The sequence below is a fragment of the Schistocerca piceifrons genome, chromosome 3 (assembly GCF_021461385.2).
Source record: "Schistocerca piceifrons isolate TAMUIC-IGC-003096 chromosome 3, iqSchPice1.1, whole genome shotgun sequence".
Lineage (NCBI taxonomy): Eukaryota > Metazoa > Arthropoda > Insecta > Orthoptera > Acrididae > Schistocerca > Schistocerca piceifrons.
The window spans coordinates 209,865,734-209,882,344 of record NC_060140.1 but is presented as its reverse complement, the minus strand read 5'-3'; the positions used below and the strand labels follow the sequence as shown (position 1 = coordinate 209,882,344).

Sequence of the window (16,611 nt, the reverse complement as noted above, 5' to 3'; positions counted from 1 at the left end):
GATCCAGTATGGGTTGTAATGATCGTATCGCAGCGAAATGTTATGGATATGCTAATGTGTTAATGCGGAATCGAATTTGTTCCAATTTTGGCCGCCAGGAGCAAATCTGGAGCTGTGATTGCGAGAAACACGTATAGAATAGTTTCGATATGTAATGGACTACGAACATGATGTGGGCAGAAAGGTCAAACAAGTGAGAAAGGCATAATATTGATTTTATTATTAATAGTCGCTTATACAGTTTGTTCAATAGGAGCATCGAAGATGTCGACGAGGTAGAGCATCAGTAAAACGACGTGATCAACACTTGCTCGCTGCAGATCCATTGGAATTCAGACAACGTGTTGCTGTATACTGGCCTTCAGATCGGATGATCTTGCAGGCCATGAGTCTGGGAAACGTCTGGAGATAACACGTGCGTTAGCATAATCGAAGGCACATGCTGCATGGTCAGTTACATCAACAGCAACTTTGTCAATAACTTCTACAGGGATAGGACACCTTCCTCTCCCAAGTGTCACACAAAGCTCACCCGTGTTTTCGAATTCTGTTACCATCTTCTACAAACAATTAATCGGCATTAGGGCCTCTGCTCAGAACTTTCAGATCAACACTTGCTCGCTGCAGATCCATGCAGCACTGTGATTATTTCCGTTCACATGAAATAGTTTCAGTAACAGTGCACTTATCTATATCCATACTGTTCACTCACATTATGGCTTATCAGATGACAGTGTTGATGACATATCGTCATACAACCAGTGTACAGCACCAGCTATGCACCTGGTGGCCAAAACTGGAGGATTCTTATTTTCAACTTAAATCGATTCGGCACTAACATATTGGTATATCCACCAGATTTCGATAATTACTGTCCACACTGGACTTCCTGAGCGGCTGCACTTAAATCATAACCACCCGGTATCTCTGATCTTATTCTCGTTATCCATTTGCGAGATATCGTGGTAGCGCAACGGTCGCAAAATATTTTTCGAATATAGTTTCTCTGTATTTAGCCAATAGGGTCTTACAAGAACTGCGTCGACCCTTCGCATTTTTTTCATGGATTACAGGTTAAATGGTCCGAATTTTTCTATCACATTTTCAGATCGGTTGTACCGACCAGTTTCGGTCCCAACAGCGTGCTGCGTGTTCTGATTCATTCGACGTCTGCTGTCGAGCCTAGCTGGTAAGGCCTCCAAACTACGGGGCCATACTGTAGAATTCGTCGCACTAATCTTGCGTGCGATTTCTTAAGATCCACTACACGGTCACAGAACCCTTCCATAAAATCTTACACTTTCTTTCTACAATGCTGATTTGGCGTTCGTGTACCGTTTCGTGTCGACTCTTATTATTTCTCCTTAATACTTATACGAAGTAACGACTTCAAGATGTTTGCAATTACTCTTTTAATTGAGTACTATCCGATTCTTTCTATTTCTTGGAGGAATTATTTTAGGCTTATCTACATTCAAAAAAATCTGATTTTCATTACAGCAAGTGAAAATTCTGACCATGTCTTTCTGCGCTACCTTATGACTGTCTACGACATTCCTGTAGACAACACCATCGTCAGCGAACAATCTTATGGTGCAGTTAACAGTATTTGATAAAACGTTTTTGCATAATGAGAACATTAGGGGTACCATTACGCTTTCTTGGGTGACACACGATGTTTCTTTCGTTACTATGGGACATTCGTTGTCCTGAATAACGCACTGGGTTGTAGTAGCCCTACTCAAATATTCACCGAGCGGCCCATATAACCTCTAAGACAAAACAAAGGACTCAGTACCAAGAAATTATCCGAATGGGACCTAAACTGTAAAAGTGATGAACAGGCAAACAATTGACTACAATTTCCGAGAAATTGTATGATTGATACAAGATAAAGAGCTTCAAATGGCTCTGAGCACTATCGGACTTAACTTCCGAGGTCATAAGTCCCCTAGTACTTAGAACTACTTAAACCTAACTAACCTAAAGACGTCACACACACCCACGCCCAAGGCAGGATTCGAACCTGCGACCGTTGCGGTCGCGCGGTTCCAGACTGTAGCGCCTAGAACCGCTCTGCCACCCCGTCCGGCTAAAGAGCTTCACAAATTGAAGAAGTCCCCAACGTGTTGGTCACTCTCTGACCCTTATCCCAGCACTTATTCGGCTTGGTATTGATTGATTGATTGATTGATTTTAACAGGAAGCTAAAACAGCTTAGGTCTGACGCTCCACTGCCCGCACCGAAACTAGGTTTATTGTGCGGTATCGGTCCCTGTATATCTAGTAAAGCCAACCAGTCCCCTTAAATAGTGCAAGGACTCACTCTACCAGTTCTTTGTTAGACACAATTTCTTCAGGTCTAGTTGTCCCGAAGATTCTGTATCTCTTACTCACCAATGCCATGCATTCGAACATTAGGTGTGATGCAGTTTCTTCACTCTCATCACAGATCCAACAGTTAGGGTCCTTTTCCGCTATACCCATTGTGTGTAGGTTTTTTTTTTAAATTCTCATGGCCGTTCATCAGTTCATTAATGAATTTGATTTCTTTCCTGTTCAGTCCCAGGATTACAGAGTTTCTTTTAAAACATGGCTTGGGCATCATTACCTTACCATGTTTTTATTTATGGACCTTGGTCCAATATCGTACGTGCTGTTTCCTAAGCCACTTCAGTAGTTCTAACTCGATCGTAGCCTTGGTCAGGACAGGTTCCGGTCCGATGAATGCAGTTGTTGCCCCCATCGTAGTCGATCTCGGCTTGGTATTGATTGATATAGGATGTCCGCCTGAGGGATATCGTGCCAAATCATCTCCAATTGGCGCATTAGATCATCAAAATCAAGAAATGGTTGGAGGGCCCTGGACATAATGCTCCGAACGTTGTCAGTTGGGGAGAGATCCGGCGACCTTGCTGGCACAGGTAGGAGCGGTCAAGCACGAAGAAAGTAGTACAAACTCTCGCCGTGTGCGGGCGGGCATTACCTTGCTGAAATATATGCTCAGGATGTCTTCCCATGAAAGGCAACAAAACAGGGTGTACAAAATCGTAGACGTACTGTAAAGGTGCTGCGGGTGAAGGCCAAAGGAGTCCTGCTATGACACGAAATGGCACCCCAGACCGTCACTCTTGGTTGTCAGGTCCTGTTGCGGGCGACACTGAGGTTGGTATACCACCACTGCCGCAGCGTCTCCACATAGGTCCTCGGCCTGGAATCTCAGTGTCTTCAGTGATGAGTCCCGCTTCGAACTGAATCCCGATGAGTATCGAAGACGTGTCTGGAGACCCCGCGGTCAGCGGTGGGTTACCAACCTGACGGTCGTCCACCATTCGGCCCTCCGACCAGCTCGGAGTTTTGACGATCTAACACACCAATTGGACAGAATTTGGCACGATATCCTCCAGGAGGGCATCCAGCAGGTCTGTCAATCAATGGCAAGCAGAGGAACTGCTTGCATAAGGGCCAAAGGTGACCAACGCATTATTGACTTGCTCAATTTTTGAAGCCCTTTCTCTTGAATAAACCATAATTTTTTTCTGAAACTGTATTTATTTGTTTCTCTGTACATGCCAGTCACACCTACCGATTTCCGTCCCATTTGGACAGTCCGTTAGTTGTGAATCGTCTTTCTTTATTTTTCGTCTTAAAATATATTTGTGACAATACTCCGCATGATCTTATCTCCATTAGTAGCCGACGACGTTGCATAGTATCGAACGCCTTTCGGAAATCTAGAAAGATGGAATCTACGTTTTCACTTTGAATGTATTGTTTGCTTGGTATCGCGTATGTATAATTCACCACACACACACATTTACAAAAATCCGAAAATACAATCTAGTTAGAATGAGACATGTAACTCTTTCAAATCGACTGCGAGTTAATCGGTAGAATGTACCCCTTGACACAAAATGTCCTCTTCTTCCTTGCTTTCTTCCCGTTTCTGTACGGAATCGGCATTGTTATAAGGGTTTCGGGAGTGTTAGTGACAGTTGGTGGCTGGATACGCTTCCTAACGCCATCAAACCCCCTACCCTAACCCAGAGACGGAACCTCTGCACCTCATTCGTCAGCGTCTACACTAAATCTCATGTTCAAGTATGACAACGTTTCCTAAATCTTTTTGTTGCGTGTATTTGAGGCAGGACGTGGGTGCCAGCCCAATATTTCAGCGATTCCTGCTCCATACACAGCCATTGTCTATCAATGTGGTAGTAAGCCTGAAGATGATCATGTGATGATCGAGACCAGTCGCCTATTAGTAAGTGTGCCTTGCGATCTAGAATTTTTTAATTAGTTTCAAATATATGTACCTAGTTTTATGTGGGAAAGAACCTAAAAATCACATCCAGGTTAGTGGTCTCACCAGCCCTTGTCGTCAGTCTGCGAGGCGGATTCGATCCGGGGTAGGCTCGCCTACTCGAATTCCAAAAGACGGTTGTCCGCGTGGGTCTTCACTGTCACGAAAGAGCCATAGAAAATACGAGCACGTACGGTGTGTAAAAGTGCAGATATTTCTATTGGTGACTAAAGAAGGTTTGCTGTACAACATTACATCAGTATTTACATTATTTGCAGACTAATAAGTATAGCCATTACAAGTTGTATGTTTTTAAGTTGGTTCGTACGTAAGAGTACATGTCCAACAGCAAGCCATTACTCCTTACTTTTCACTAGACTGTAGGTCAGGTTTTGAAGAGTGAACACGTGCACGCAAAGCGGTTAGTCTATACTGACAGGCGTAGTCTACTTGGTGATGCAGTACGACTGCGTAGGAAAGTTCAGGTCGTAAAGGTTGTGATGTGTTTGTGAGAATATTGCTCAATGCGGAGAAAAAACAACCGACTCAACTGATGTGTATACATATTAAGCTACCGCATATAAAAATACCCATTACACCCTGTCAGTGATAACGAAATGCTATTAGCTACAGAGGAAGCAACTCTAATAGTAGAAGTAGTAGTAATAGTAATGATAGTGATAGTAATTTTATAAATTCATTTTAAGTATGGTGGAAGTATCGTGCTATTACAGTTTAATAACCAAAACCTGCTGTTATATACACGCATTTAAATACATGAAGGTCTAGGTTGAGAAGGAATCGACTACATTATGAAGAAAAACACACTTCACATAATAATGCAGACGTTTGCATGCTTTGAGGTGTAGTTTCAGAAGGAAGTGACAAGTATTAAGCACTGGAATGGAAAAAAGTAATTCGTATGTACAGGCATTTACATACTGAAATGTCTAATTTGAAGAGTTAGGGTCAGGAAGTAAGCCATAGATTAAGAAAAAATGCAACTAATATAAAGGGTGTTTGTTTTATCTTGAGACAACTAAATATCTCGAAAACGACGCATCAAACGAAAAAAAAAATTCTACGTGGAAAGTTAATATTAGTGATGGGACCATCTGTCTGCCCTACATCTCGCCAGTTTCTAACCCCTCCCCCACATCTCTGAGTGGGCGGGGTCAACTTTGTATATTCAGATAGGAAAACCCCATTTTTATCCATATTCGGACTCTGCGCCAAGAAACATGTACGGTTTACTCAAACCATCGTTTTCCATTCGTAGTAGACGGCGCAGGAGGTATGCTTAGGAGGGTGGCTAGTTGTACAGCAGACAGATGTCCGTTTTACTTTTCACTTAGAACATTTTTTTTCATACGATGCAAATTTTCGGAGATACTTGGTTGTTTCAAGTTAAAACATAAACACTGTAAATAACCATTTACGTAGTTAAAGATTTGATTCGAGAGCGGAGGACAGATAGTGGGCCAAATATCAATAAAAGAGAAGATAATGTAAGCACACGCGAACACACTTAAAAGGTCTAGTTTGGCAAGAATGGGGCAGGTAGTAAGCTGTGTTTGTATTTTAATAGCAGCTTGGCGGACACTGTAGTGAATATCTACTCAGGTAGCAAACAGCAGTGCGCCACTCGTAATGACAGAAGAGAGCACCCAGATTATATCTCAGTGCCTTTATAATACCCCTCTCTCCTTTTCGGAGTTGAAAATACACCGCTGCCGCCACTGTGTACTGGGCTTCAGTTTTGTCGGATAATTTTTAGCCGTTGTTTGCTTTTGGGTTATACGCGGCACATATATTTGACGTATTTTTCAGCTTTAGTCTTTCTAAAGTTGTCACCGACCTTCGGGATTTCAATAGCCCTCCAAAAAGGAACGCGTGCATTGTCTGTCAATTCTGCCACAGCTGTTGTACAGTGTTTGCTGACGTCCCTCGGCAGCTTATATCGTGTATTTCCCATTGTGTCGGCGAGCGGGCAGGCCTACACGATGCTATTCGAAACAACGCCTGCCCGTGGCGCAACTAATTACTGTTTGTTGACATCGCAGAACCCGTGACGTGGGACGGCCGCCAGCGTCTGTTTACGAATGCGAACGCGGCCTGTCGGAAAACATGCCGAGTCCCTGGCGAAACAAGTCTTTGTCCACGCGCTGTGGCGATGTCCGCCCATCATGTGTTGGCAGCTCTTTCCACCAATCTACCGTTTTAATTTGACCTCTACGTTTACTCGCTCATAAAACCTGTAACAAATACTAAGGTCTGTTAAAGCAGAACTGTACGGTTCTATCTATTTTCACTACAGCCATATCTGGATATTTTAGTCCTTGATTTCGGCGCTTGTGCCGTTCAAAAACTTTTGTAATCGCGTTCTACTCAAAAACAAATACGTGAGAAAATAAGTCGAACTGCCGCAGAACCTGTTGTTTACTTTTAATTAAAAACATTTTTACCTGTGTAATTACTTACTAAGACGAAAAAACACCATGGTGAGATATACATTTCTCAAAGTATTGCAGTTACATATGGAAACAATAATAAAGCAGCATAAACTGCGAAGTATAGCGCAACATCAATTTTAAATTATATGTCCAGTGAATAGTGATGGTTTTGATATAGAATAAAAACGATGTTTATGTTGCAGATGAAAAGTTGTAGAAGTATATATCAGTTTTTATTGATGCAACACAGAAATAAATGTTTTTTAGTCACTCATTCCAAAAATCTAGCATTTTTTTTTTATTGAGTCAACAGTCTACTAGTTTGATGCTGTCTACCACGAATTACTCTCCTGGCCCAATCTTTTCATCTCAGAGTATCCCTTGCAACAATTATTTGCTAGGTGTATTTCAATCTCTGTCTTCCTCTGCAGGCTTTAACCTCTACAGACCCTTCTAGTGGCATGGAAGTTATTCGCTGATGTCTTAAGACACGGATTATCATCTCGTTCCTTCTTCTTGTCAGTCTTTTCCATACATTCCTTTCCTCGTCGATTCTGTGAAGAACCTGCTCATTCCTTACCTTGTCAGTCCACCTAATATTCGACATTCGTCTGCAGCACCACATTCCAAAAGCTTCGATACTCCCCTGTTCCGGATTTCTCACGGTCCATGCCTAACATACAATGCTGTGCTCCAAACGTACATTCTCAGAAATTTCTTCTTCATGTTGAGACCTATGTTTGATACTAGTAACTTCCCTTGGCCAGGAGTGCCATTTTTTGCCAGTGCTTCTCTGCTCTTTATGTCCTCATTACTCCGTCCACCATGGGTTATATTGCTGCCTGCGTAGTATAATTCCTTATCTTCATTTACTTCGTGACCCCCAATTTTGATGTTAAGTTTCTCGGTAGTCTCATTTCTGCTACTTCTCATTACTTTCGTCTTTCTTCGATTTACTCTCAATCCATATTCTGTAATCATTAGACTGTTCATTCCACTTAACACATAGTGTAATTCTTCTTTGCTTTCACTGAGAATAGCAATGTCATCAGAGAATATTATCACTGATATTATTTCACCTTTAATTTTAATCCTCGTCTTGAACATTTTTTTTTTCTGCCATTGTTGCTTCGATGTAGAGATTCAACAGTACAGGTGAAAGACTACATCCTTGTCTTACACCCTTTACAATTTTCATAAGAAATTTTGGTAACAGATGTCGGAGACTGGGCCGCTTAGCTTTCTAATGTGTCTCAAACTAAAACTACAGATATATATTATTAGTACCATTCCTCGTTACAGAAATTGTTTTGTTTATTTCTTCAGGAACCGTGATTTCATGTATGCCTCTGTGCCAACCGTCATTTGCCCGATTTTATTCGCACGACCTGTGCGGAAAGGAAACACAGCGGCCTGAAGAACATTTGTGTTCTTTTGCTTCGAAAGATGGTTCCTGATGTTTTCTAAGTTGTTTCACGTAAGATGTATGGTGTCTTCCTTTTTTCTTAGAGTGCCTGTCACTTATGATTTTTCAGTATTTCTGTCACACTCTCCTGCCAGACAGACTGACTTGTGATCTTTGGCACCGCACGTTTTTGGTATACTTTTGATGACCTTCATTGATCTTACCTGATACGGAAACCGCACAATAGAGCTGTATGTGCAATCATTTCTGTAGACAGACTGTACTTTCCCACTATCACAGTCAATGAATCTATGTAATTTGCTTTGCTTGCAGCTGAGCTTATGTGGTTGTCCCGTTCCCCATCTCCACATATGGCTACTTCCAAAATTTGTATGACTTACGTTGTGACTCATTAACCCTAAAGTGAAAACGTACTATGCTTTTGCATTTCATTCAGTGCACAACTTTTTATTTCTCTGCAGTAAGAACTAGTTGCGAATCTGTGAACTAGGCTGGCATTTTGTCGAGATATAAGTGAATATTAACGCAATTTTGCGGAATAGAATTTGCTTATATGTAACTGCACCTTCTGTGAAATTTCTGAGATCGGCGCTAATTATTAACTTGGAACCTGAATGGTAATGATCGGAAGGCAAATCCGAAATCCATTTACAGTTGGCAAGAGCGAACAATCTCTCCCAACAAGTGCTCACTGGTCTGAAAAAGAAATTCAATAGAAACGAGCACCGCGGACAAGTATCTACTGAAATCAAGTTACCAATATTTGAGGAGGGTCAGACAACTGAAGATCGACAATACCTATCAATAGTTAAATTTTTATGGAGTAAAAGCAAAGTGATTCGTTCATAGTTTAGTAATGAGTTGTTTCGCTAGACTGCTGTATTTGTGATGTTATCATCGTCATCATACTCAGTCGTTTGACACCCACCGCTGGAGAAACGATTTAGGGTTTCCTCTGCATTACAGTATTCAGTTATATGTGTCCACGTCGATCGTGCATATTATAGAATGTGATTTACCCACATTCCTTTAAGTTTTCGTCGTGGTCTTTTCTCGTGTCTTGGAACCCGCGAAGAACTTGGTTACTCCATCTACCATCCAGTCTCCTGCCTACTTGTCTGGCCCATCTTTATTTTACTAACCCCCGACGCAAACAGGGATGCTACAAGTTTAGCCCGCGTACCTGTGTATGTATCTGTGGCGTCGTAGATTCCAATAGAAAGGTCCGATTTAAATTAAGTTTTTACTATCTTTATTGTTATAATTATTAATTGAAAGATGGTTAAATCAGCATGGTTCTTAGCTATTTTCCATGAAAGCCTGTTCAGCCGTTTAAACTTCGTCAGCTAAATAAGGTAAAAATATTTACCGCCAGCGCGCTCTCGTGATATACGCTACATAATATAAAAGTCACCGAGAACATACATACCTCTTTTACGGTTAACCAACAATGAGGGTTTTTGTATTTTGAAGCCGCTTGTTTCAGTACCTACAAAGCAGACAAAGGGTGTTGTGGCTCAAGTGTAAAAGATTAACATATGCCCTCGCAGAATTTTTGTAGTTTTTTCTGAGGTCTAAAAATCAGTACTAACTCACATGATTTTGCTCTGATAGTTCAGACAGCCTATTGCAAGAAAACGCAATGGTAGCCCACTTTCTTCCGACTTGATTTAGAATTATCGTCACGCTTATATCTTATGTTACCTAAATTAGCTAAATACATACTAAAAGACAGTGAATGAATGAAAATGCGAATTAAAAAAAAGACACACGTCAATCGCATACGTCTAAAAGATTTCGTGTCGCAATTTCGTGTTTCGTCTCGGAAAGTATTTGTGTGAATGTGGGGATAGAGTGTCGATCTTACCATGTGAACTAGTAAAATATAAAGTTCAAAAAGCGTGAAATAAACCTTAAATTAAAAATGTAAAAGAATCCCAACAGAAAAACCTCAAAAAAGTAAAAAAATAATAGAACTACCAATATTTTGATCCAAGCGTCTTCGCATTGGGGATCGTGGAGGAAAAAAAAAACAGAACACATCTAAAAATGATAAAATAATAGATTTAAACAAAAGTCAGCTACCTCAGCGAGTTAGGTAAATATCACAGCAATAATATCAAATCGTTGAGACAAGGTCTAAATTTGTTCCGAACTTCGTAATATAGACACAACGAGCCGACCGGGGTGGCCGAGTGGTTCTAGGCGCTACAGTCTGGAACCGCGCTGCCGCTACGGTCGCAGGTTCGAATCCTGCCTCGGGCATGGATGTGTGTGATGTCCTTAGGTTAGTTAGGGGACTGATGACCTTAGAAGTCCCATAGTGCTCAGAGCCATTTGAACTATTTTTGACACAATGTCAACGGTACCTGCCCTTACGCGGCTGCTAGTTTGGATCACCGCGCTTGGTCACGCCCTGCACGCCGCATACCTCGCACCGTGCGTCTCTCATTCGCGGTCTAATGAAGCGTGAGTTAGTACGCTGTCGTCAAATCACTGCAGGCTATAGGCCTCGTAAGGCACAATAATGCGTGTAGATAACTGGAAAAATGATGTAAAACAAATAGGTAACTCTATTCTTTAACAATATCATGCTAATCAAAGACAGACTGTTTTTCATATTTTATACAATAAGTAAATATAACTTCATTAGCTATCTTGAGGTGTGTATGCGGGACACCCAGGACTGGAAGAGATGACGCTATACAGAAGAGAATTATACGAACCAATAATCAAAGTACACAGTTCTAGAAACGTTGGCTGCTGTTAACTTCATTTTTTTTATTTACTTAGCGGCCCCCGAGATGATGACCTTGGGTTACAATACTAATAGTTATATTATACTTAAAGGGGCATTTTTTTTTTACTTTTTCGAGTTTTTTATGTAGGGTTGTTATAAATTTTTAATTTACGTTTTGTTTTCATTATAGTTTAATTATGTCTTGCACCGCTTTCTGTTCTCTGAGGAATTCGCCTGTTTTCAATTCCTATCACATACATCTCCATTGTCCCTCGAGCAGCCCTCAGTTTTTGAACGATTTCCGCTGAAGCCCATGACTGACTGCCATTTGCCGAAACTAGTAATACAAATGAATTCTAAATTTTCACTTTCGGACAAACTGAAAGATGTATTTTGAAACTTTATTTAACATTAACTGAATTCTACATCAGTGCTGAGCGGAACATGACAACAATATTAAATAGGAAACACTTTCCAAATGTTCAACAAAATTATATTTATTTAGTCTCGAATCGGCTTTTGGCTTCTTACACCATCATCAGCTGACAACTGAAGTCGCAAACACAGAACATAAAAAAATCTGATGTCATGTAGAGTGTTTACCAAGGAAAGTAATGGATATTTATGTCACGCAGAAATAGTTACATTTAACTAAAAATGAAAAATAATGTTTTCTGTGTGGAACCCTCACAATTAACAGCAGATGATAGATTTTAATTATTTTTAGATCTGTTGTTAAAGGTAAGGATTTCTGCATAAAGAACTGTATTTCCCATTTTTAGTTAAATGTCGGACTTACAAATGTTACACTTTCCTTCATAAACCCTCTATACGTCGTCACGTTTGTAACTATTGTATCTTGTTATATTGGAACAAATAAGCCCTCGGTCACAAATATTAAGTCAAAATTGACCTGGTTTCGATGCTACTATGAGCGGCGTCTTCAGAATTAGAAAAAAATGGCTCTGAGCGCTATGGGACTTAACTTCTGAGGTAATCAGTCCCCTAGAACTTAGAACTACTTAAACCTAACTAACCTAAGGACATCACACACATCCATGTCCGAGGCAGGATTCGAACCTGCGACCGTAGTGGTCACACGGTTCCAAACTGAAGCGCTTAGAACCGCACGGCCACAACGGCCGGCCTTCAGAATTAGACTAACTGTTCTAAAACATATTAGCTATATAGTACATTAAGAAAATTAAAGTTTGTACTGACTGGAAAAGATGCAGTACTTACAAGTCACATATTAAAAGAGATCTCAGCCGGAAAGGCGACGTCATGAACAGTTGTGAGATGGCGAGCCGCTAAGGGCTGCTCGTACTGTGAACAAGGGTTGCAACGAGACTGAGGTGCCCACTGAAACCAGGTCAATTTTGACTTAATATTTGTTACCGAGGGCTTATTTGTTCCAATATAATTCTGACACGGCCACTGAACCTTAGTAGCTATGTTCAAAGTTTATTGTATCTTCCCTAAAGAGACAGATTACACAGACAGGCTATGGCACGTTATTTAGCGCTCCCTGCAGTGCCATGCTCAAAAGTTGTGCGATAGCGATATGCAATATACATACGGTAGAAGTATCGCGTACATAAAGTATATACGAGGTAGTTCATTGGCGGAGCTGTCGTTCGTACTGCGATGATTCACTTGAACCGGTTTCCGACTGGAATTAACAGACTTGAACGCGGAATAGTAGTTGGAGCTAGACGCATGGTGCATTCCATTTCTAAATCGTTAGGGAAATCACTATTCCGAGATCCACAGCGTTAAGAGTGTGCCGAGAATACCAATTTACAGGCATTACCTCTCACCACGGACAACGCAGTGGCCTTCAGCCCTCAGTTCACGGCGAGACCAGCGGCGTTTGCCTAGAGTTGTCAGTGCTAACAGACGAGCAGCACTGCGTGACACAATCACAGAAATCAATGTGCGACGTACGACGAACGCATCCGTTAAGACAATGTGGCGAAACTTGCCGTTAATGGGCTTTGGAATCAGATTACCGATGCGAGTGCATTTGCCAACAGCACGTCATCGCCTGCAGCGCCTCTCCTGTACCCGTGAACGTATCGGTTGCACCATGTTGTTGTTGTGGTCTTCAGTCCTGAGACTGGTTTGATGCAGCTCTCCATGCTACTCTATCCTGTGCAAGCTTCTTCTTCTCCCAGTACCTACAGCAACCTACATCCTTCTGAATCTGCTTAGTGTATTCATCTCTTGGTCTCCCTCTACGATTTTTACCCTCCACGCTGCCCTCCAATGCTAAATTTGTGATCCCTTGTTACCTCAAAACATGTCCTACCAACCGATCCCTTCTTTTAGACAAGTTGTGCCACAAACTTCTCTTCTCCCCAATCCTATTCAATACCTCCTCATTAGCTACGTGATATACCCACCTAATCTTCAGCATTCTTCTGTAGCACCACATTTCGAAAGCTTCTATTCTGTTCTTGTCCAAACTAGTTAACGTCCATGTTTCACTTCCATACATGGCTACATTCCATACAAATACTTTCAGAAACGACTTCCTGACACTTAAATCTATGTTAACAAATTTCTCTTCTTCAAAAACGACTTCCTTGCCATTGCCAGTCTACATTTTATATCCTCTCTACTTCGGCCATCATCAGTTATTTTACTCCCTAAATAGCAAAACTCCTTTACTACTTTAAGTGTCTTATTTCCTAATCTAATTCCCTCAGCAACACACGATTTAATTTGACTACATTCCATTATCCTCGTTTTGCTTTTGTTGATGTTCATCTTATATCCTTCTTTCAAGACACTGTCCATTCCGTTCAACTGCTCTTCCAAGTCCTTTGCTGTCTCTGACAGAATTACAATGTCATCGGCGAACCTCAAAGTTTTTACTTCTTCTCCATGAATTTTAATACCTACTCCGAATTTTTCTTTTGTTTCCTTTACTGCTTGCTCAATATACAGATTGATTAACATCGGGGAGAGGCTACAACCCTGTCTCACTCCCTTCCCAACCACTGCTTCCCTTTCATGCCCCTCGACTCTTATAACTGCCATCTGGTTTCTGTACAAATTGTAAATAGCCTTTCGCTCCCTGTATTTTACCCCTGCCACCTTCAGAATTTGAAAGAGAGTATTCCAGTTAACGTTGTCAAAAGCTTTCTCTAAGTCTACAAATGCGAGAAACGTAGGTTTGCCTTTTCTTAATCTTTCTTCTAAGATAAGTCGTAAGGTCAGTATTGCCTCACGTGTTCCAACATTTCTACGGAATCCAAACTGATCTTCCCCGAGATCCGCTTCTACCAGTTTTTCCATTCGTCTGTAAAGAATTCGCGTTAGTATTTTGCAGCTGTGACTTATTAAACTGATAGTTTGGTAATTTTCACATCTGTCAACACCTGCTTTCTTTGGGATTGGAATTATTATATTCTTCTTGAAGTCTGTGGGTATTTCGCCTGTCTCATACATCTTGCTCACCAGATGGTAGAGTTTTGTCATGACTGGCTCTCCCAAGGCCATCAGTAGTTCTAATGGAATGTTGTCTACTCCCGGGGCCTTGTTTCGACTCAGGTCTTTCAGTGCTCTGTCAAACTCTTCACGCAGTATCTTATCTCCCATTTCATCTTCATCTACATCCTCTTCCATTTCCATAATATTGTCCTCAAGTACATCGCCCTTGTATAAACCCTCTATATACTCCTTCCACCTTTCTGCCTTCCCTTCTTTGCTTAGAACTGGGTTGCCATCTGAGTTCTTGATGTTCATACAAGTGGCTCTCTTCTCTCCAAAGGTCTCTTTAATTTTTCTGTAGGCAGTATCTATCTTACCCCTAGTGAGATAAGCCTCTACATCCTTACATTTGTCCTCTAGCCATCCCTGCTTAGCCATTTTGCACTTCCTGTCGATCTCATTTTTGAGACGTTTGTATTCCACTTTGCCTACTTCATTTACTGCATTTTTAAATTTTCTCCTTTCATCAATTAAATTCAATATTTCTTCTGTTACCCAAGGATTTCTATTAGCCCTCGTCTTTTTACCTACTTGATCCTCTGCTGCCCTCACTACTTCATCCCTCAGAGCTACCCATTCTTCTTCTACTGTATTTCTTTCCCCCATTCCTGTCAATTGTTCCCTTATGCTCTCCCTGAAACTCTCTACAACCTCCGGTTCTTTCAGTTTATCCAGGTCCCATCTCCTTAAATTCCCACCTTTTTGCAGTTTCTTCAGTTTCAATCTACAGTTCATAACCAATAGATTGTGGTCAGAATCCACATCTGCCCCTGGAAATGTCTTACAATTTAAAACCTGGTTCCTATAATCTATCTGATACCTTTTAGTATCTCCAGGATTCTTCCATGTATACAACCTTCTTTTATGATTCTTAAACCAAGTGTTAGCTATGATTAAGTTATGCACCATAGACGACTGCAAAACTGAACGTGGTGAGATGCGTCCAGATTTCAGTTGGGGAGGGGGGGGGGGGGGGGGGTTCGGGTGTGGTGCAGGCCCCACGAAGCCATGGAGTCAAGTTGTCAACAACGCGCCGTGCAAGTTAGTGGTGACTCCATATTGATGTGGGCTGTCCTTACATGGGAGTACTGTGTCGCTGGTTATGTTCGGTTACTTGGAGACCATTTGCAATCATTCACGGACTTCATGTTCCCATATAACGATGGGATTTCTATGGATGACAATGCACCATGTCTCCGGGCCACAAACGTTCGCGATTGGTTTGAAGAGCATTCTGTATAATTCGAACAGATTATTTAGCCACCCAGGTCACCCGACATGTATCCCATCGAACGTTTATGGGACTTAACCGAGAGGTCAGTTCGTGCACAAAATCCTCCGCCGGCAACACCTTCCCATTTATGGACTGCTACAGAGGCAGGTTGGCTCGATATTTCTGCAGGGGACTTCCAACGACTTGTTGAATCCATGACACGTCGAATAGCTCCACTACGCAGGACACAACGATGTACAACACGATATTACGAGGTGTCCCATGAGTTTTGTCACCTCAGTGTATTAGCCACCATATTTTCGGAGTCAATTTGTGGTTCTTCTGAAGGCGAGATACAACATGCGGGAACCTATAAGATAAGCACTCACTCCGTCGTCAGGCCACGAGTGGCTTACCTGGACCATCCGACCGCCGTGTCATCCTCAGTGGAGGATGCGGGTAGGAGGAGTGTGGGGTCATCACACTGCTCCCCCGGTTGTTATGATGGTATTCTTGACCGAAGCCGCTACTATTCGGTCGAGTAGCTCCTCAATTGGCATTACGAGGCTGAGTACACCCCGAAAAATGGCAACAGTGCATGGCGGCCTGGATGGTCACCCATCCAAGTGCCGACCATGCCCAACAGCGCTTAACTTCGGTGATCTCACGGGAACCGGTGTATCCACTGCGGGAAGGCAGTTGCCTACAAGATAAGCAGATGCCGAATTTATTTCTGAAATTAGGCAGAAAGTTTGTTCAGCGTATAACTGCAGGCACAGAAGCAATAAAACTCCGAATATTTCTTTTTTGAATTGAATACTGTTTTCCTGCCCGTCTGAGGTTACAGTATCTATGTGAAAGCTACTAATACTTCTTTAAAGTTAGTACCGCCATTAGACTGTTGTTTATTTACAGTGTTACATTTACACTTACACAATAATGATTTCGTCTTCAAAGGGTCATTATCAAGTGTTTTAG

At 41.7% G+C, this 16,611-nt stretch overlaps 1 pseudogene; it reads right to left on the bottom strand.

Annotated features, from left to right (window-relative positions):
• Positions 1-16,219: 16,219 nt before the first annotated feature.
• LOC124790216 lies at positions 16,220-16,337 on the bottom strand (annotated as a pseudogene).
• Positions 16,338-16,611: the final 274 nt, after the last annotated feature.